Raw genomic sequence first — 20,697 nt, 5'->3', positions numbered from 1 at the left:
GCCCGTCCTTCAGCCGGCTGCGCGCTTCACCTCCCGCTAGTTCTGTGCCCCAGTAACTCGGGCAGCGGCCGGGCAGGCATGCAGGGCGGCTCTTCTGCGCCTTTTGGGAGTGAAAGTTCAGGTTTGCGGCTCCTCTCCTCGCCAGAGGATATTGTTGGGACGCGGTGGCAGTGAGCTGTGCGGCTGGAGCAGGAATTACTTCTGGGTGAGTGAGGCTGGCGGTGTGGGGGTCTGCGGGATCCCTTCTGCTGCCTGCCAGGGAGTGATCCATGGTTAGCAAATACAGAAGACTTGGCAGTATGTGTGCGTGTCGCAGGCGTTGATGCAAGAAGGTAACAGGGATGCTCTTTATGAATTTTTGGTGTTTTCTAGTGGCACATTGTTGTTTGTATGTAGAGTGACAGTTTGGTCGTTTGCATCTGTGGCAGAATTTTACTGCTTTGGATAGTGTTGATATTTTGCCTTTGGCTGAGACGTGCTTTTAATAGCATTTAAGCAAGCTATGTGTAACAAAATATGAAGGGCTAAATTACTGGCAATAAACGCGGTCTAACTTTATGCTTTGAAGAGAGAGGGGAACCATAGCATGGATTCTGAAAACAAAGTAGTTAATGGAGCAACACAAAATATTATTGTCCAAGGACTGTGCTGGATCCAAAATATGCCCACCAGGACCATACAGCAACAGTCCAAAGAAAGGAAATTCATTGAGACTGCTCTTCATCTCCTTCTCTTGGAACAGTTCTCGTGAGGAAGTTTAGCAAGCATAGGTAAATTCTATAGGATGCTATGGCTGACTGAAGGAGTTGGATACCTAGTGCAAGAGCCTGTGCATGTGGGAGAAGCTGATTTAAGGTAAAGTAGTGTCAATGTAAATTTAGATCAGTTGTGTCATTGTGGTAGAAGTTGCTATGTGGACATCACTTGTTTGAAGTTCTGGTTATGTCATTTGGGAAGAATTGGAAGCAAAACTGAATACAAAAATATTGCTCTTAAAATAAGAGCATCAGGAGTTAGTGTGTGCTTTGTTTTTTAACCAAGAAAGTTGTTTTTGATTTAAAATATTAATTAAATCATTCCTTTATGAACCAAGCTCTGGGTAAGAGCTTGATGTGTCAGCATCTCTGTGCCTGTTTTAATGATCAGAGAAGGTTGATCCTCAGCTTTTTATGTGGGTCAGCTTCCAGCAAAATATGCTTTGCTAGATAAAGGGTTGCAGGATTTGTCCTTGTATAGTAGTGTCACAGTGTTAGTAAATGAGAGTGCCTCAACCTGGGTTGTCATTATGTGTGACTAAGTGTGCTTGTGAAGAATGCAAAGTGACTCCACTGCAGATGGTTGCACTTTGGGGTACTTTGCATCTCTTTTTGCACCTTCTTGCACAGGTCTTACAGTCCTCTTGCTTTTTACGGCTAATTCTCCCTAATAGCAATATGGTAAAGTGTCTCTGTTACACAGGAAAATTGGGTTCTCTCCAGGTAGAAAGAGCGGCACCACCAAGGACTGCTTTTTCATTTTCTACTGAGGTAATTTTGTCTGTGTCAGTAGTAAAAGGAATTTATTGATAGAGCTTGTTTTGGGGGTAGTGGGTCTCTATGGTGGGCGAGGTGTAGAAGGCTCAATGTTCTCACATATCCGCATTTCTGTAGAAATAAACGAATTATTGCAGCAAATTCCTAACTGTGAGTGTCTGTAGGTGTGTACAGTAGGAGTTTGAGCCAGGTGTGCCTGAAAGGGATCATCCGTTTTCACACTTCTGTCGTTATGGATATGGTGGGTAGGTAGCATAAACTAAGTTCTTGTTGATTTCTGTGGATTTACACGTGTAAAATCAGAGTTGCAAGCAGGTTCTACCAGATCTGTGGTAATACTGGTGTTTCACACAAGAAATACAGGTATTTTCAAGACAAAGATTAGTTTTCATTACTTTGCACCCCAGGGTGGGGTTCTCCTAGTAGGTGATACAAACAAAGATTTAAAAATCTGCCACTCCTCAGTGGGATACAATACAAAGTCCAGCCATTGTCATCCAGCTGTTATGAGCAGTTACAGAGTGCTTTTTGTAGTGGTGGAAGTTTTTCTAACCCTTCTCAGCTAGGAGTTACTTCATGCATGAGGCTTTGATATCTTGCCTGATTTAATAACCTGTTGTTTCAGTAATATTTTGTAGTATTGAACTCTGTAAATTATCTGCTGTTAGATCTGTTGTCTTTCAATATCATTGACTCTCTCTTTTTTATCTGTTAGGGGGAGACAGTAGCTATTGAAATTCCCTAAAACAGCTTAGCTGATCTTACTTATAATAATGGAGTCTACTGCAATGAATATTGCAAGTGCAAACTGTTGTTAAAGCTTAGGCAAGATACTGGGGAAAATTATGTCCAATATTTTCTTATTTGTAGGTTGTGTTCTAATTAAATATTCAATATTATAGGAGACGATCTTTGACTCCCAAGACACTGATGAAATGTCAGTTAAATCATATTTCCCTCCCTCAAGCCAACATGCAGTATTGTGTTTGCTACAGTACTGGGAAATCTTTAAGACTGGAGGAGTCATTGAACTTCTCATTTTCTGTAATCTGTAGTTTAGTTTGTATTCAAGGTAGATGGATTGGTAAATGCTGAACATACAGGAAGTACAGACATAAGAAAACAGAATCAGACCGATTGTGAAAAAGCCAAATGAAATACAGGAAAATATAGAAGATTTATAGAATAGACATTTACCTATAAGGAATGTGTTTTTTCTTAGTTTTAAGACCTCCTCATGTTAGTGAAAGTGAAAAGAACTTCATTTATTAAATATTTATTTAGTTCGTTGAAGTAATACTTTGTAGGTTTTGGATTTATTTGCTACACCAGCTGAACATTTCTCTACTGTTCACCTCTTTGTTTTATCCTCACACAGTGAGCTTATTATTGTTAGTTTTGGTTACAGCCATATGTATTTTTGTAGCACTTTATAGCAAGTCTGTAGGGCAATAGACTCTACCATATCTCACATCTAATTTATAACTTTATTTTTCAGCAATTATAGCTAGTCTGCTGCTCAGATCAGAATTAAAATTATTTAAGTATAATTAAAATACACCAGTATTACTGAAATGATGAAATGCATATGAGCTCATTCAGTTTTTCTTTTCACTAGATTTTTTTGGGGGTTATTTTTAGTTTTAATACAGAGTGCAAGCTGTTGCTAATTAGCATGGCACTCTGGAGGTCGTCTCTATGTAAGCTAAATAGAGAGGATAGGATGAAGGGGGGAAAGAAATGCAACCTGCAGACGGAAAAGTGCCAGTCTTGGAGGCATTAAAAAGCTTTGCACATAGAGTGGGTTTTGTTCCTTTTGTTAGACAAGTGATGGCAAAACCTTTCCAGGTCATGTGTAAAACTTCAGACGCGAGCTGAGTCCTGTGCCGATGTGTGTGTTCGTGCTGGGTGCAAGAGAGGGGCCTCTCTCTGGAGGGGCACTAGTTTCTCTTTTACTTCTTATGTAGGGCTACAGCTTGTCCCCTGTGTGGCAGGCTGGTGTGGGGAGTTGGAGGAGGGCACTGTGGGGCTGGGTGCTCATGCTGTTCCAGAGTTGCAGCAGGCTCACTGAAGAGATGCCATCACCATGTGGCAGCTCTGGCGTGTTTGCCGTGGCTTTTCTCTCATGAAAGCAGAGTATTGCAGACACTGGTGTTTGCTGCTGTTCTTAAATTGCTGAAGGTTATGTGTGTAGTATGGGGTATGTGTGTAACATGCACAGTTCTGCTAACAGCATGCACAAATGAATATACAGGTGTGATTATGTGTATAAGTAGTTTCATGTCTATTTTTCAATGTTAATACATGTTGTGTTCTTGAGTGGAACTGCTGCATCTGCTAAGGGGACAGGTTTTGAACTTGCACAGCTTAATCTTAAGGTCTGGGGCTGCTGATTGTTGGAGCATTTGGCAGTTGTGATTCCAGAAGTTTTAGGTCTTATCTAGGCAGATACGAAAAGCTTCTCCCTGTGGCAGCAATATGTAGCAAAGTAATAGAAGACAAGCTTTAAATAAATAATAAATAAAATCTTTATTAAACCCATTCTTGCATATGGGGAACATCCTATGAAGTTGTATAGAAGGCTGACTTCCTTGGTCTCTGAATGAAACCTGATTCACCCCCTGTGAGGGCATACTTTGTGCTGCCATGCAAGGAAGTGTGCTCTCAGTAGCTCAGCGAGGGTAACAGATTTTTTTTTCATACATATCCTTCTTCTTGTATCTGTTTTGACCTATGTCTAGATTCTTTGCAAATACTTTGGAATTAACACTGTCTAGTGAGTGGCAGGTACTGTTCATTTCATCAAAGCAATGCAGTGCACCCTATCTCGAAATAATGATTAGAAAGTGTTTTTCTTTAAGAGAGAGTGTTCTAACTCATGGAATTGGTACATACAAATACTTTAGCATTAGTTACCATTTGGAAATTTTAACAAAAATTGTAAATGTAATTAATAATAAAAAAAATTCTGCTCTTTAAAGCTTTCTATCTAGAGTTCAAAGAAAAGTCAAAGGAAGTTACGCATCACATGTCTTTTATTTTTCTGGGGTCAGCTGCAGGAAGCTGTATAGCTACATTCCAAACCACATTAAACTTTCTTCAAATGTACTTTTTTGTTTTTAGTTTGAAAAAAGTGCTGTTCCAGAGTGTTTAGGTGATCTGAGATGCCACTCAGAGCATTATGTTGTCAAATCCTTTATGCTGCTCCTCTGAGGTTGTCCTCAGAACTTTCTTTGGGATCAGAAAGTGAGGTATCAGTGGTCCTGTCTGTGTCAGGGGACCTGTAAAGCAATGCTGTATGATCAAGGTGAAGTATGTAAAAGGCTTTTTTACATTTTTGTAAATCATTTAAAGAGTTTTAACTTGGAGCAGCCCCCTTGTTTCAGTTGGTGTCTGGAGTACATGGCATCCAGGGAGATAGTGAGGGATCTGGGTTTGCCCGGCCTGGAGATCAGAAGATGAAGGTGAATTGTTGCCATTTCCTAATAGGCTGTTTTGTAACAGAGAGCAGTGCTCTTCTCTGAGGTGTACAGAGGAAGGATGAGGTGCAGTTGTCACATATAGAAATGAAGAAATTCTGACTGGGCATAAGGGAAAAAAAAATAACAATCGGAATGGTTAAACTCTGACCTGAGGTCTGTGGAGATTGCAAGATTTGACCTTGGAGATTTAGAAACTTGACCAGACAAGACTCTGAACAACTTGTTCTCTAACTTTGAAATCAGCACTGCTTTGACTGGGAATTGGAGGACGTGGCCTCTAGAGGTCCTTTTCAGCCTAAATTATTCTGATTCTGTAAGATTTCCCACAGAGAAAATAAGTATTGTAAGAGTTATGCTAAATAGCTTTTAAATTACATTCTTAGGAGGAAAGAGCTGTTTGTTTGGGGGATCAGAGTCCTTTATGTAGTACTCATGGCCAAGATAATTTAGAATAAAAATGGATAAAGAGCACGTGCAAAGGAACAAGTTTAACTGTTGGGCAAAATGCTTCAGCACTGTGCTGCCGCCTTGACTAGTCACAGTCTTGCTGCTGTGTGTTGAGAGTGGCTCTGAGAAATAAATGTGATATGTGTCAAGTGGTAGTCTTTGCTGGATTTGCTGTGGGTACTGTTGGTGAGTTCTTGACAAGTCTGGGAAGGTATATAACATACTAAATTTGAAATTATTCTCATACTTTGATAAAAAATAAGTTTGATTGGGGTTTTTTTGTTGGTGTTTAGTTGTTTTAGTTTTTTTTCTGACAGAGTGGCTACTGAAGCTCTCTAAGATTGACTGCTGACATGTCCTTGTTCCTGATGTGATGAGAGTACTCTCCGTAGATGGAGTTGCTCACTGTTGTTGGGGTATCATGTTTGACCATTTGTTTTTTGAGTCATTTCTCAGAACTAGCTTGATGCAAAACACCAGCACTACTTGTCTCAGGCATCTGTGTGAGGTCTTAGTGATGTCACCAGAAACCCCCATGGATTTGGCCTTCAGACTTCAATTTGTCCTTGAGTTAGTGATGACCAAATAATCTGTGTTACATGAGTTGTAATCCTGCCAGTATTATTAATTCCAAAGGTATCTCACTGAAATAACATGAACTTTATATACTGGTGGCTGTATGTTCAAAGTGGAAAATTCTGTAGTGGAGAACAAGTTGTGTTTGTTATCCTGTACCCATGTGTGAGACACACATCTGTCTGTGTATGTGTGCAGACACGATACATTCCTCCCTTCTTCTCCACAAATAAGCAACAGTAACTCCCCTGCTCTTCCCTCAAACAGATATGTTTGGGTTTTTTTCGCAATTGACATTAAATGTGTTTTACCAGTACTTGAGTGAGATATGCTAACAGTGGTTCAGGCTTAAAAGTTAAGACTCTCGTTCAGCTTTTCAGAAAGACTGTTGGAGACAGTGTATGTCTAATCAGCAGCAGTGTAAGTAGGTGTTATCAATCTAGGCTGCTGTATTTTCTCTGGGGGTCAGATTGAGTGTGGCCTTTCTGCAGAGGTACAAGGGGCTTGTATAAAGCTTGAATGATTGCAGTCAGTGCTCTCTGTAGGATGCACAGACTTCAGTGCCTTTTCTCTCCAAGGGCTGCCTACCTGTGCAGGCCACAGGATGGCAATTGAGGAGGCATGTTAAGGAAAGCAAGCTGCTGCTCAATGGAGTATAAGTCAGGAGAGAAGCTGTCTTGTGCTGTCTTGTACTCCCTACAAGGAAGGGAAACTGCAGCTCTTTGCTCTGTCCTTTACCTTCCTTGAGTCCTGCTTTTGTCTTTAATATTCTTAACTGTATGTTTTTTATTATTTTTTTACCATTGACTGTCAAGCTTTTCAGCTCTAAGTCAGGCTTCCAAAAGACCTGAGAATGACTTAAGAGATACTAGCACGTTTGAATCCCTTTTACGAGCTCTGTGTATTTAAATCATACTCAGAATATGTTTTCCTGCATTGTACACAGATTAAAGGAAAATATGATTTCTTTAATTTTCAAATGAAAGGTCAAATGCATGCCTTGTTGAGTAAGCATAAGAAAAAGGCCAAATATCACTAGATTCAGATGAGAAATCTGGTAGCAGCTTTGTTGATTCTAACAAGGTTGTGATATGAAAACAAAATATATACAAATCAGGCTGGGGTTTTTTTGGTTGGGTTTTACGGTTAATTTTAACAATATTGTGTATCTTTGATTTAGAGAATTTCCTTATTTGGGAAGCAAGTAGAGGAATGTTTTCAGAATAATATTATGAGTACCAAGGCCTAGACAGGCAGAGCACTTTTTTAGTTCAACACTCGTCGTTTTGTAGTGCTGCTGATATAGAGAGAAAAAATTGTCTTTTGCGGCTGCAGTTTCTTCACTCTGGTAGTGTTTGAGACCAGGAAATTCTCTGCTGAAGATGAAGAAGGACAATATGGAGCAATTCCTTTTTTATTTTTCTTCCTTTTCTCCTCTTGGCTACTGTCTTGTCCTGCTTTTCTTGTTGGGCAGGAATGGTGTGACAGAAACAGTGGCGAGTTGGTTCAAAAGGATCGGTAGAGGTCATGTACTGAAATCACATTTCCTTTTTTTAAAAAGAGTGTAGAATTTTCTTGTATTGATAGTTCAGCTGCAAAGGTTTTCCAGCTTTTTCCAAAGTTAAGCTGAATAAACTGGGGGAAGTTAATTAAATATGCTTGGTGTTAATGTAAACATGGTTGACTGGCCCTGGAATTCACTTGGGTGCTCACAGGCAGTTTTGGCAGGGACTAGTATTTCTTCCTTGAGATGGAATTGAGGTCAGTGTTGCCAGTGATAGGGGTGGGAAAAGGAAGAAAGGAAGCATGTAATGAACCTGAGACACCACATTCAGAGACTTTAGTGAAGCAACACTCTGGTTTTGATTTCTCATTTGTGGATATTGAGGATACTGTTAAGATCTTCTCTGATTTTGCCCTGAGTATCATTGTTCTGGTGATGACTATGTTTGCCTCATTCCTTCAGAACTTAATTTTGTAATTGCTCTTTCCTTGTGTTCTTCCAGGATATCAAACTGACTTAGGTCCATGAAGACTATGCTGGTGTCAAGCTCCCTCTGACTTGCCTCCAGCTCCTCCTCAGGAGCAAAGGTACAGTTAATAGGGGTAAGTTAAAATCCACTCACAGAACCCCCTGAAGGAAATGAAGACTTTAATTAGTGACCTTTTCTTTGCGTGGCACTCTCCAGTACATTTCTTCCTTCCAAGCTGCTTGGTCCATGACAGCAGGCTATCAGTGACAGAGAAAGGGAAATCCAAAAAGTGGAGCCACTTTGAAACTGTAGTGAAAAGTTAATGAATAGAGCACTTACAGGGCAAATACCAATGCAGGCTGTGTGTGTCAGGAAAGCACTTTGAAAATGAAAAGTGCCCCCCAGTTGGTTTGTTCTCCTTTTAACTGATCTCTTTGAAAATCTACTTGGAATCACAGTTAAACTACTGTGATAAAATATGTTTTTGGTAGATAAAGTTGAAATAATACACATCTAGCAATTGGTAGTGTTGCTGGAAATAGTAAGCACATGTAGTAACAAACACAAATTCCCATTTCTTGTTTCATCCTAAGGGCGAAGTACCCTTGGTGCAAAGCCCAGGGGACCTATATAGTCATTAACAGATGGAGGGGGACATTAATCTTCTACCCACAAATCTGCCCCAGCACATAAAGCAGGGAACGTCTGTTGTGAGGAGTGCTAGAGGTTGTACTGAGCATGATAGTATAGTTTTTAATCACAGTGCCAGCCACTCTTTCTATACATTGCTATGTTTTCTTGGTACTCTGTGTCTCTGGATTTCACTTTTTCTATCTATGCACAAGAAAGAGTGGCAGTGTTTCTGCTTTTTGAGGTGCTGGCAGAATTTTCTTCCAACACTCTTAAAATCTCTCTTTTGCTGTAAGCACTAGAGTACGTTAGGATATACTTCAAGTACGTTTCTGTGCGTAGGGAGAAATGTATCCTTTTTCTGTGTCATTCAGTCTTTCTCATTTGGCAGTCAGCTAGGAGACAGGCATGGTTAATGAGGTATCTCAGCATCGTGTTTTTATGGGAGCACAGTTAAGGTTAGGAGTATGTCCAGTCTCCAACCTGCCTAGTGAGCATTCTGTATTTGGAAACAAATGCCAGCTGGCAGTGGTTAAGGAGTGCATGCTTATTCTGCTCATGATAGCCAAAACATGCTCCCTGCTGTGTGCTTTTGGCAGCTTTGCACTGGCAATATGTCTCAAATGCCAGTTGCATGTCCTCCTTTCCTCCTCCTAAGTGTGTTCCATAAGGCATGATTTAGCCTAAATAAAAATGTGCCTCTGTTAGATGTGGTAATGTATGGAAAGAAAGAGACCACTTATTTTTGAAAATTGAAGCCTTTCTGAAACACCTGTAGTACATTATTTCTACAGTGGAAATAAAAAGATGATTAATGTGTTCTCCTATACTTGGTGGCAAATTGGCCTTAAATTTCTGAAGATCTGATGATTTTTGTGCCACCAGTTCTTAGGCACACTACGCTGAAATTTTGTGTAATTTATTCACAGTGAGAGTGCTGGTTGGAATTTCACACCTAAAGTGACTGCATATTAAGTTTATTTGGAGTTCTAACTCTACTTACCTGGTCATTGTATTCATTATATTGGTGGTCAAATTAACTGCATTAATTTGTGGTCTGAACATAAGCATCTCCTCTTTGTTTTTATTTGTTGAATTGTTTTAAGTCAATGGACATCTAAAGTGGTATATTTTATTGAAAAGATACCTTACATGTAGGCAGAGTCAGTTTTACTATCAAGTGTTGCAAATCATAGGATAGTTTGGGTTGGAAGGGACCTTTAAAAGTCCTCTACTAAAGCTTATTTGAATTATTTGAAGCAGTTCTTGAATTGTGGTACATTGAATACAAATTCTTAAGAGTCTGAAGGTAAATAAATTCAGTCTACATTTCTTTGTCATTTTTTCTTCAGTCACAGTATAACAAAATGTAAAAAAAAACCAGTTTTACAAAAAGAGGCAAAACACTGAAGATTTTCAATGCAATACTCAACCAACTGTATTTGGAGTTCAGTCAGCTGTGTTTAGGGTAGGGTAAGCAAGCTGTGCTTAGAACTTGGCTTTAGAAATACCTATGTATTTAAGCTTTTTTTCAAGGGGATCTCTCACCTTCTTTGTAGCAGATCTCAGTATTTGGGAAGATGATAATTCTTGAACAATGAAATTCTAAATCAATGAAATTGTGTAGAAATCTCTTAAGATATGGGAATTTAAAAGTCAGATTATATTTTCCAACCTGTGTCCCTTAGGAAAAAGGGGTCACCTTGACAAAATTGTGAGCTTTGCAAAGCTAGGATCACACAACCACTGAAGAGGGAAGGAACAGTAGCCTTTGCAAAGTGCTAGGTTTTAGTTACCATGCTTCCACTTATCTGTTGAAGTCTGATTTAATGCTCCTGTTGCCCAGTCTATGGTCACAGCTAGAACAATCTGCATCTCCCAGGCAGGAGGTGAAAAAAGAGGGCCTTACTGTGACCCTTTCCTCAAACCCATAGTTTACCTCAGCAGCCTGATACCGCTGTAATATAACTTTCTCCCTCTCTTTGGCAAGAACTCAATTCAGTTTTTTCAACAGCTGATCTAAAATAGTGCACTTTCCTTGTAAGTACTTGGTTCCATCCATCATCCAGCTGTATCTTGGATGTCCAAGGGCATGGGCATCTTTGTCTAGGTATTTGAATGATTTCGTTGTTGTCTGTGCTATAGTGGAATTGAGAGTCAAATCTTGCTGTGATCTGTGTTGATGAAGCACCACTGCACATTGGTTAACTGTATTCATGCTCTAAAAAAACCCTTGGGTATGACGTGCAAAAAAGGTATTTTAGAAAGTAGGTTGCAAAATCAAACCCTCAGAAGTTGTGAAATGTCAGATTTATGGTATTTCCTTCTGTGCCTGTAATTGATGCAGGAATATAGATCTTGCAGCTTTAATTTCACCACATCCTAATTGGATAACTCTTATGTTAAAAAAATGTGTGGCATGGTTGTGGTACTTTGTAAATAGCACAGTACCATTTATGTAGGAGGAAAAACAGTATTCACAGAAGAATGATTATAGAATTTGGTGCTAAGTTATTATGTACATGTAGAAGATAAACAGAATTGGTTCAACAGAATTTAAATTTCATGTCAGCTAAATATATTTGCATTATATAAACTTGATGTGTAACATAACTGTTTTCACTGAAGTTTCTCCATTTATGCTGGTGTTGAATTCTGCCTCTAGTCAAAAAGAACTTTTAGAAAAAGTTCTGCCAACACAGTTTTTTGTCTTGGAACAGCTTTGAGGCTTGCCAGCAGTGTTATTTCTTTTGAGTTGCAGGAGCAGCTCTAGTTACATGCCAAAATATGGTCTTATTTTTAAACTGAAAAATAAATGAAACCTATGTAGAAATGGAAACTTTGTTGAATGCCAAATTCTGACCATGCTACTCCCATTGGAACCACTAGGACCAATTTTTGCAGTCTGCACTGTCTTTATAGCATTAAAAGTTATTTCACAATGTGGGAAGTACTGGAAGAAATGAGTGTAAGAAAAGCAGGAAATCTGCCAAGGTCCATGTCTTTTTTTAAAAAGTTGTTATAACCTACTTGCTGAGATATGTTTTATGTTGATATCAAATTTAACCAGCTTTCAGTTATGGCCAGCCAGCCTCCATTTCAATAGTGTTATTCTGTAGAGAAGAGGCAGATCAAAAATTTTCGATACCAAAATATTTAAAAAATAATCATCATTTCATGATTTTGGCCTGTTTTCCTAATATAGTTAGACTTAAGAGCTTGGAGGCTCTATCTGTCAGGCTTCTTTCCATCCCATTTTTCTTAATTTTTAATGTGTTTGTCCAATGTCCAAAGCAGATTTTTAAGGTTAGTTCCAGTAAGACAGGGGTTAAAACAGATGGAGGGGGTTGGGAAGGGGAAATACAGTGTTCAAGAGGTGATTGGTTTGCTCCAAGACTATCTTCCTCAGATACTAACCCTGGTAAAAAAGGCCCAGGTGTTTTGCCTCCAGCAGTGTGAAAGCACGCAAATCCATTGAGGGCTTTGAGAAGAGGCTCTAGTGATTTTGGACAGTTGCTGACTTTCAGCTTGTGTGAAAAGGATAGAATGGGTCTGTTATCTCACCATTCCACAATAAAAGGGAAGCAAATAATTGTGTTATTAATCCAGATGATTTCCTGAATGTGTTGCATCTGGAATCTGAACTTGGTCTTGTGCTGAAGTCTTCAGAGCAGTTGAAGAGGTAGGTACAATCAAGCTGACCTCTGCAAGTATGACGAATGCTAAAGGAGAAAGTGGTTGCCATTCTGGCATTTTGAGGGCAAATTCAGCCAGGTAGTACAGATTAGCAAAAAGTCTACTGAGACCTGAAATGTTCACTAGTTTTGACAGCTGAGCAGTTGTTCTGGCTGTGCCACCAGGCAGCTGTGGGCCTACTGTCCGTGGCTGAAAGATAGCATATTGCCTAGCACAGCTCTGTGCTCTTGACAGTAATGTGTTTGTAGATCAGTGCAGCTGGGCAGCGTACTGGCACTCAGGGTTATTACTGCTACTCTCAAGGATGAGTTGTGAAGAGCCTTATTAGCAGTGTACCTGCTTGGGAATTGCATACTCTTTCGGGGTGAAGTTAGTCATTCATAGGATTACAATAGAGGCTGGTGTGATCATCTGCCCTTCCAAACTTGCTCTTTTTTGGTACTGAACTTTTGATCCTGCAGAGCAAAAGCTCGTATTTGAGGCACTGAATTCACCTTGGGTGATGCATAGTCCTTGCTTAGACCGGAAAACAATGAATTTATGTTCTGAGCAGATATAGCCCCTTTACTCAGATGGCAAGTTTTAAACATAGCCTTTCTGCTTTGTACATTTACACTGCTTTTGTGATGGACTTGTAGTACTGCTTCTACTTGCAGTAGCGTAATATGTTACTTTTATCTCAATTCATAAGGTGGATCTTCATTTTGTACCTAAAGGGAATTAAATAATAGTCTTCTGTAGGCTTTCTGGCAGGGCATGGTCAGCCCTAGGGATCTTTGACTGTAGTAATCTCATTGACAGAAGATGTAACTTGCCATAAATTGGATTTCCTCTTTCTGAACCTTGAAATGACCTATGAGCTTTAGAAATAAATGAAGATTCAGGGTGTCAAAAGGCAGTTAGAGACTAAGCTCCAACTGACTGAATTTGGTGCATAACTCATATTTTTATCTTTAGAAAGCTTAATTTTTACTTGGTGTATATGGTGTTGGAGGAGGCAGCAAAGGAGCTACTTTCTACTGCTTGGTTCTGTAATTATAAATACAGTGACTTTGGTATGAGAAACATCAGACAATAAGTCTTGGTGATGGTTAAGTTAATTCACTTTCAGAAGTTCAATAATTCATCTAAGAAGTGTCAGCAGCTGGGTCTTGTTAATGGTAAGCCTTTCATTTCTTTTAAATCAATTGTGAATAATAGGATCCTTCAGAGAAAAATGATGAAGTAAGCATTGATTTCCAAATTGGGTGTCTGATATTGGAGCATTAATAAAATCTAGAGCAAGCAGGCAACTAGGACCTCATACACTCTGATCACCTAAGCAGTAATCAGAGAAAATCAATATTTTTTTTGTATGGTGCTAGATCTGTTAACATTTCATTTGTCATCATTCATCATTGTGTCTATAATTTCATTTTTATAATTGCCTGAATTTTGAGGGGCTTAATAGTATGCTTTGAATCAAGCATTTACTGTCAAGCTATTGTGAAACAGATGTGGCATTGCCATGTTGCCTATTCTTTGCTGTCTGTCTGTCTTACTATTTCTGGACTTTTAATAGCAATGGTCAAAGTAAACTCTTAGATACTTCAAATGAAGTTAAATTTTCTTAGAGGAGTTCCATGTAGACTTCCTGGAGTCCTCTGTTATTCTCTCTCTCCAAGCTTTGAGGTGCTGTGTTGCTTCTCTATAGTCATGTTCAATCTCACAGAGGTGTTAGGAACATCTCCAGTAAGATGGTGAAACTCTGTCAAAGAAGAATGGTTGTAGACAACATCTTCAGAACAGTGAGACTGCTGGCATGGTTTCCTCTGCAACATCTTCCTTGGGCTGTTGTTCATCAGCTACAGCTTCTGGCTCTGTGTGGTTTGTTCCAGCCTATCTTGTGTTGTTGAAGAGGCCTGTGACTGTCTGGATGTGTCAGAGGAGGAGACCAATGCTGACGTGGCTGGATTCTGGCCTTTGATGGCTTTAATACAGAGAACAACATTTTGGTGACAGGAGCATCAGTGAGTGATCTGAGAGGGAGTAGTTGGTGGTAGTACATCCCACCAAGCCACCTGTCGATGGGATACCTGCATACCTTGTACTTCTAGCCTCAGAGTCAGTTGGGTTTTGTAATGCAGTGTGGAGGTTACAGACTTGTGAGTGTGGGGTTTATTTATTGGTTTTAATTGCATTTGGAGGCTGGGTTCAGTGGATGTTTAGAGCAGCTAAGTGCTGGCTTTTTCTATCCATATTGTGCTTACCAGCGATCCCATTTTCTTTAAAGCTGTATTGAGTTGGTATGGAAACCCACATACAGGCAAATCTCCTTGCTGTTGAAGTCAATGGGAGTTGAGGCTAAAACTGGACCAGGATTTGGCCCATAAAGCATAGCAAGAAAATTTAACACTTATAATAAAACTCTTAAGGCAAATAAAATGTTCTAGCAGGTGTTCATAAATGTGCTTTATGCTCATAGACTCTGTTAAATGTTAATACTAAGGTCCTGCAGAAGCTGCGCATAAGGACTGAGTGAAGGAAGCAAATGTCTGTTAAATGTGCTGTGCAATATTGTAGCAAAGGTGGGTGGCAGTGCAATGCCATGCTACCTATTAGACTGAAATATGAAAGCTATTAGAGTTTCTGCTGAATTTTCATTTTGTGAGGGAGTAGTTTTCGAGAGAGAACATACCGTATAAAAAAAGCCATGTGTTGTGCAAAACTAGAAGTATCTTTGTCAGTGTATGCAGTTTTCTTGGATGCATGCAGAGCTTATTAAGGACAACTGCTAACGTACTGTATTAGCAATAAATTTAAAATAAGACAATACTTGTGAGAAAAATAATGGCTGAGAAGCAGGTTTTTTTTTTTTTTGATATTTCATTTTCATTGAATTATAATTTTTTCATGCCTTAGATGAACCCACAGGCAGAAGTCCTAACATGACTTAAAACATGTTTTGAGAATTATGGGTCTTGACAGGATTTTATATTTAGATCTCTGTCTTAGGTTAACTCTTAATATTTCTTTTATTTATTCCATCACTTCACCATCAAAGGACAATGAGGTCCATTTTAGATTTCCAGGAGCTTTCTGGCCTTCCTCCTTTATGGCTTCTAAGAGAAGCATCTGTTGACTTTTTCAGCAGATTTTGCATCATGCCTTGAAAGCTGGTAGCTTGTACTGTCTTGGTTTCTTCTAGCAGTGAATTTCATTAGGATTTAGGTCAAACCCACAGGACACAAAAAAAAATCTGAGTGTACTGGAGTCAGTTTCTAAAATGACACCATGAATGCAACAGTCATTGTTAGAATGTGTTTTGTTGGTGTTTGAGTAATTGACTTAGTTATCATCTCATCAATGCTCAGTCATTGTGTTGCAGGATAAAAGCAACCACATATTACAAAGATAGTCTCTTTCACCATTAACAGCAAGATGGCTGAGTGAGGGGAGGTCTTTCACACGACATTTAGATACACCAAGTAGCAAGCGTGTCCACGGTAATGTCAGGCTCTTCCAGTGTTGCCTTGGTCCTGTCCTCATGTTTGTTCCTGGCAGTGGCAGTGCTAACGTTTTTTTGGTGTCTTTTTGTTTGTTTTTTTTTTTTTCCTTATGTCTGCCAGGTTATTTTGACACTGATCTCTTCTGTGTGGTGACCAGTGACCGGACCTGTGGGAATGTCCTGAGGTTGTGTCAGGGGAGGTTTAGGTTGGATATTAGAAGAAGGTTTTTCACCCAGTGGGTGGTTGGACACTGGAACAGGCTCCCCCGGTCACAGCACCAGCCTGACAGAGTTCAAGTAGGGTTTGGACAGTACTCTCGGGCACATGGTGTGATTTTTGGGGTGTCCTGTGCTGGGCTGGGAGTTGGACTCGATGATCCTTGTGGGTCCTTTCCAGCTCAAAATATTCTGTAATGTTGTGAAAAACTTGCTTTGTTCTACCTTGTTGTGAAAAGGAGTGAAGCATGCGCTTGGATGAGGGAATTGTCATCACTTGCTTTCGTAACAAAATCACAGGGACCCACTTAGTTTTCTCCTCTCTAATACTGCACTAGTGTGCTTATGGATTTTAAAAGCAAGGCTGATGATCATCATCAGCCAGCAGATTGGGAGCTCCTACATATAGTAGAGTATCTTTTCTTTTGATCCTTCTAGGGCAAGGAGACCTAGTAGAGAAACAGGGTGAGGAAAGACTAGAAACTGTTTTTAATCAAGTGGAAAATATGTCAGTACTTCTCTTGTAAGTAGTGGCACTTCTAGAATAGTGATATTCATGCAGAACTTTTAATCCCTGCAGTACATTGCAAATGCATTGTCTGAGAATTAAATGTTAATTGAGGCCATTATTTGATGAGTGGACTATTTATATAGTAAAGTTATTTGAAGTAATGGGCCATGAATGCATTTTGTTTATTAACTTTCCCAGTGCTCGTTCTTCAATATCTTATCACAGAGCAGGCATTTTAAAATGGAAGGCTCTCCAATGACAAAGATCTGCAGCACAAAAAGTGTGTTACTTATAAGTAGTGTGTTTTGTTGACTTCAAGAACAAAACAGCATATGGTTGAAGCCTTTGGAAGATTGAGATTTCAGGTAAATTTCTAACCATGGAAAAAAGAAAAATGTAGAAGAAAAAGGTATTTTTTTTTTGTCTTTGAAGACTTGCATGATTCAAGTACTTTAATGGTCTTCTCCATTTTGAAGATGAGAAACTAGGGAAAGGAAAATTATTTACTTTGTCTGGGATTATGAAGGAAGTCTGGCAGACAAGGAAATTAAATTGAGATCCCCTAAATGTCAGGCCAGCTCCATAAATGCTAAAATATCCTTCCTTTCTTGTCTAAAATGTCTGTCAGAAATGTACAGTAAAGTTTAGGTTTTGTAGGATTTCCATAGGACAACTGCTTTGTGGCCTCCAGGGTGTGAATATCCACAAAAAAAAAAAAAATCACTCTTTGAAGCTGAGAGTATTTTATCTATTATTAAATCTGAAAAAAAGATAGTACAAAACCAACATACTTTTAATAATATTTTGGGTTTCCTTCTGTAATTGTTTAATGGAATTAATATGAATATTTTAGCTGTAAAGTTGGACAGCTGCGGCAGGATGTGATTTAACTGGGACACTGACTCTTCTTTCAATACATTCTGGCAAACTTTACAATATGCAGTGTTGTAAAAGTCCACTTATCTATCCTGTAGCTTTCATACACCTCCTTAATTTACAGTTGTTTTTTTTTTTTTTCTTTAAAGGCCAAGTTGAAATTGCTCCTCAGTTCTTGGCTATGATAAAATTCAGTGCAAGGCAAAAACCTTCAAGAAGTTTCCCTCTCATGAAAGATGCTGGGACTTGTGCATGAGCAGTGTGTAGCTGTACTACCCATTTGTTCATCACATCTTGTCATGGTTTCCAGTATGTGCTAAACCACCGCTTTTGCAGCTCAGTCTTTTGCTCGTTGGATCCAAACTCTGGTTTAGATACTTTTTGTCCAAGTAAGGAAAACATGGAATCATAGAATGGTTTGGATTAGAAGGGACCTGAAAGATCATTTGGTCCCAACTCCCCTGCCATGGGCAGGGATGCCTTCCCCTAGATCATGCTGCTCAAAGCCCCATCCAACCTGGTCTTGAACAATGCCAAGGATGGGGCATCCACAGCATCTCTGGGCAACCTGTTCCAGTGCCTCACCACCCTCACAGTAAAGAATTTCTTCCTCTAATCTAAATCTGCTTTCTTTAAAGTCATCACCCTTTATCCTGTCACCACATATTCCTGTAAAAAGTCCCTCTCCATCTCTCTTGTAGGCCACCTTTATGTACTGGAAGGTGCTCTAAGGTCTCTGTGGAGCCTTGTCTTCTCCAGGCTGAAGAACCTCACTGGTCTCAGCCTGTCATTACAGGAGAGGCGCTCCAGCCCTCTTATCCTCCTCCTTCTGTTGGGGGCCCTGGAGCTGCCCACAGTACTCCAGGTAGGGTCAGAGTAGAAGGGGAGAATCAGTTGCCTGCCAATCTGTGCTAACTCTCATTTTCTAGTAGAAACTGTTTGGATTTTGCTTCTGGTCTGCTATGTGCTTGTGAACTTCTGTAACCATTTAGCATCTTTTGATGCATTGCAGTACATTTAGGCTCTGAACTTTTGAGTATTGTCAAATAAATACAGCAGAGAGCTGGCTGTTCGTAAGTGGGGAAGTATTGTATTTATATAATAACTGTATGCTAATAATAGAGAGAGAACGACAGTTTAATGAGTTTTCAATGCCATTGGGTTGACCTGATGATCTGCAGTGCTCTCAGCAGCAGAGACATGATGTTGGGTGTGTTGCTTTGTGCCATGCTGGAGGCAGCAGCTGGGAGAGCCAGCATCCCAGCCCGCTCCTGGGGACGTTGGATGCGGCATGTGCCACTGGGACTCTGCCAAGTCTTAAATTCTGTCTCAATAGCTGTGATGGGTTTGTGAATTCCAATCAATGACAAAATAGAGTACTGTCTCTCTTCTTATACGATGCTGCTGTCTGCCCCATGGTGATCATGTGGTGTCCAGAGTTGTGTAGCTGGGAAGGCTTGCAGGGCTTTTGCAGGCCACCAGGTTCAGTTTGGAGACAGCTGGCTATAGCAAGCAAAGAACTGTGATAAATGATAACTTGAGTAAACCACATATGTGAGGTCTTGAATGAAGTCAAGATTGAAGTAATTTATTCTTGATGATTTGAACAAAAAGGCAGCTCTTACCATTTTAAAAGAATACCTTATAAACTCATCTTCTAAAGATAAAAGCTATCAAGCAGAAAACCATGATGTTACGCCAGATACCAATTACTGTGGTTTCTTAATGTGCTTGTGGTTTTTTTTTTGTTTCACATTTATTAAATATTTAGAAGTTCAACTGTAGATATTTTTAATCAAAATCAGAATTTTCTCACAAAATGGGTGATTACATCATTTGCACATTTATATTGTAAGACGTTTTAACGATATAAGCATTTTTTCATTTAGACAGCAACCATAATAAATTGAAATAAAATTCAGCCTTGATTGATGTTCTATGTGTCATGTACAGGGCAAGTCCCATCTATAAAATGTGGTTTGCCAAGGCAGCAATATTAGTAGCATTTGAATGTTTTTCTTATTAAGGAGAAAAATGGTCAGCAACATCAATACCGTCTGCTCCAAAGACCATGGTAAATGGAAACTGCCTGCAGCACATTTGAATTCCTCACTGTATTTGGGATGAAGGTACGATGCAGGCAGTGAGAATTTTTTTTTTTTTCCTTGAAAATTAGGATAGACTATTACAGTTCGTACGATGAAAGAGAGAGGCTGATTACAACATAATGGAGTGTACCATATTCATCTCTTTGAAATATGACCTCACTCGGCCTTTTCCATTTTACAATCGATTCTCTCATTCCCTTAATGAACCTGTGCGTTCATGAGTCTTCCTTGGAAGTATGCACATGAAGTATTACAGTAGCAGAGAGTAATTGTCTGACAAGCAACTGCAAGTAAAGTGTCTCTCTTGTAGTCTTGTTCAATAACATTATGGACCGTTAATGCATCGGATCAGGTTCCATATTGTTTGGTTAAAAATTATGCAGCTATATTTTTCTTAGTTGTTCATAGTGTTTCTAAAATGGTAGCTTCAGAAAACTGGTTCAGCATCATCTGGCTCTGTTTCCTTGCAGAACAGTACATATGTGTAAGAGATGAGCTATCAGTAAGGTACTTCTGGGAAGTCATCTCGCTGGTACCAGGTACTGAAATTGGGTGAACTATAATAGTGTTAAAGGAAGAGAGGAAGGGCTTTTTGAGAAGAAAAATGGGTAAAGTTATGTAGAGAATTACTGGAGGCACCATCAAGATGTAATTTTTAAAGGATTAAACACCTAGTATATGACATTTCTATTTGGTGGCTTCTTTTGACTGTCAATGTGATTACATGTAATAAGAAAATACTGTTAATTATATGTTTTGTTTGTGTGTCTTTTCATGCATTTTTGGATGTACTTTTAGTATAAACATAGATTATTTATATAACTAATAATGTATATAACCATGACTGACATGGAAACACTTTATAGATGGTTGAAGCATGTATGTGTGTATGTGTAGTTTTATTATCAACTCATAGCTGCTAACTGGCTGTCGACAGTTCCAAGTTGCTACAAAATATGAAGCCACCCACTGGGTGACTCTCACAAATGCCAAATACCCTAGGTGGTACCCAGGATGAGATGGCAAGCATAGAGCCTGCTGTGATCACCACTGGGAAATCAGGAGAGCAGGGATTGTGGGACAGACTCCTGCATACCCCAGTCTCACTCTGTACCCAGAGAAAATTTGCAGACCCCTGAAAGCCTTTGTAATGACAATTTCAT

General features: G+C 39.4%; 1 protein-coding gene across 8 annotated transcripts in view; it reads left to right on the top strand.

Moving 5' to 3' along the window:
- Positions 1–27: 27 nt before the first annotated feature.
- RARB (retinoic acid receptor beta) overlaps positions 28–20,697 on the top strand; it is a 324,550-nt gene continuing 303,880 nt past the window's right edge. For 4 of the 8 annotated variants that reach the window (XM_017732113.1, XM_017732107.1, XM_017732108.1 and 1 more), the window contains exons 1-2: positions 28–205; positions 8,044–8,143. The gene's annotated coding sequence lies outside the window, so the exon portion shown is untranslated. The remainder of the gene's footprint in view (positions 206–8,043; positions 8,144–20,697) is intronic. The other 4 variants (XM_017732112.1, XM_017732111.1, XM_017732115.1 and 1 more) reach the window with 3 other exon arrangements.

This window comes from Corvus brachyrhynchos, unplaced genomic scaffold (assembly GCF_000691975.1).
Source record: "Corvus brachyrhynchos isolate BGI_N302 unplaced genomic scaffold, ASM69197v1 scaffold53, whole genome shotgun sequence".
Classification (NCBI taxonomy): Eukaryota; Metazoa; Chordata; class Aves; order Passeriformes; family Corvidae; genus Corvus; species Corvus brachyrhynchos.
The sequence above is the reverse complement of the archived record's forward strand: the minus strand, read 5'-3'. Positions and strand labels throughout refer to the sequence as shown.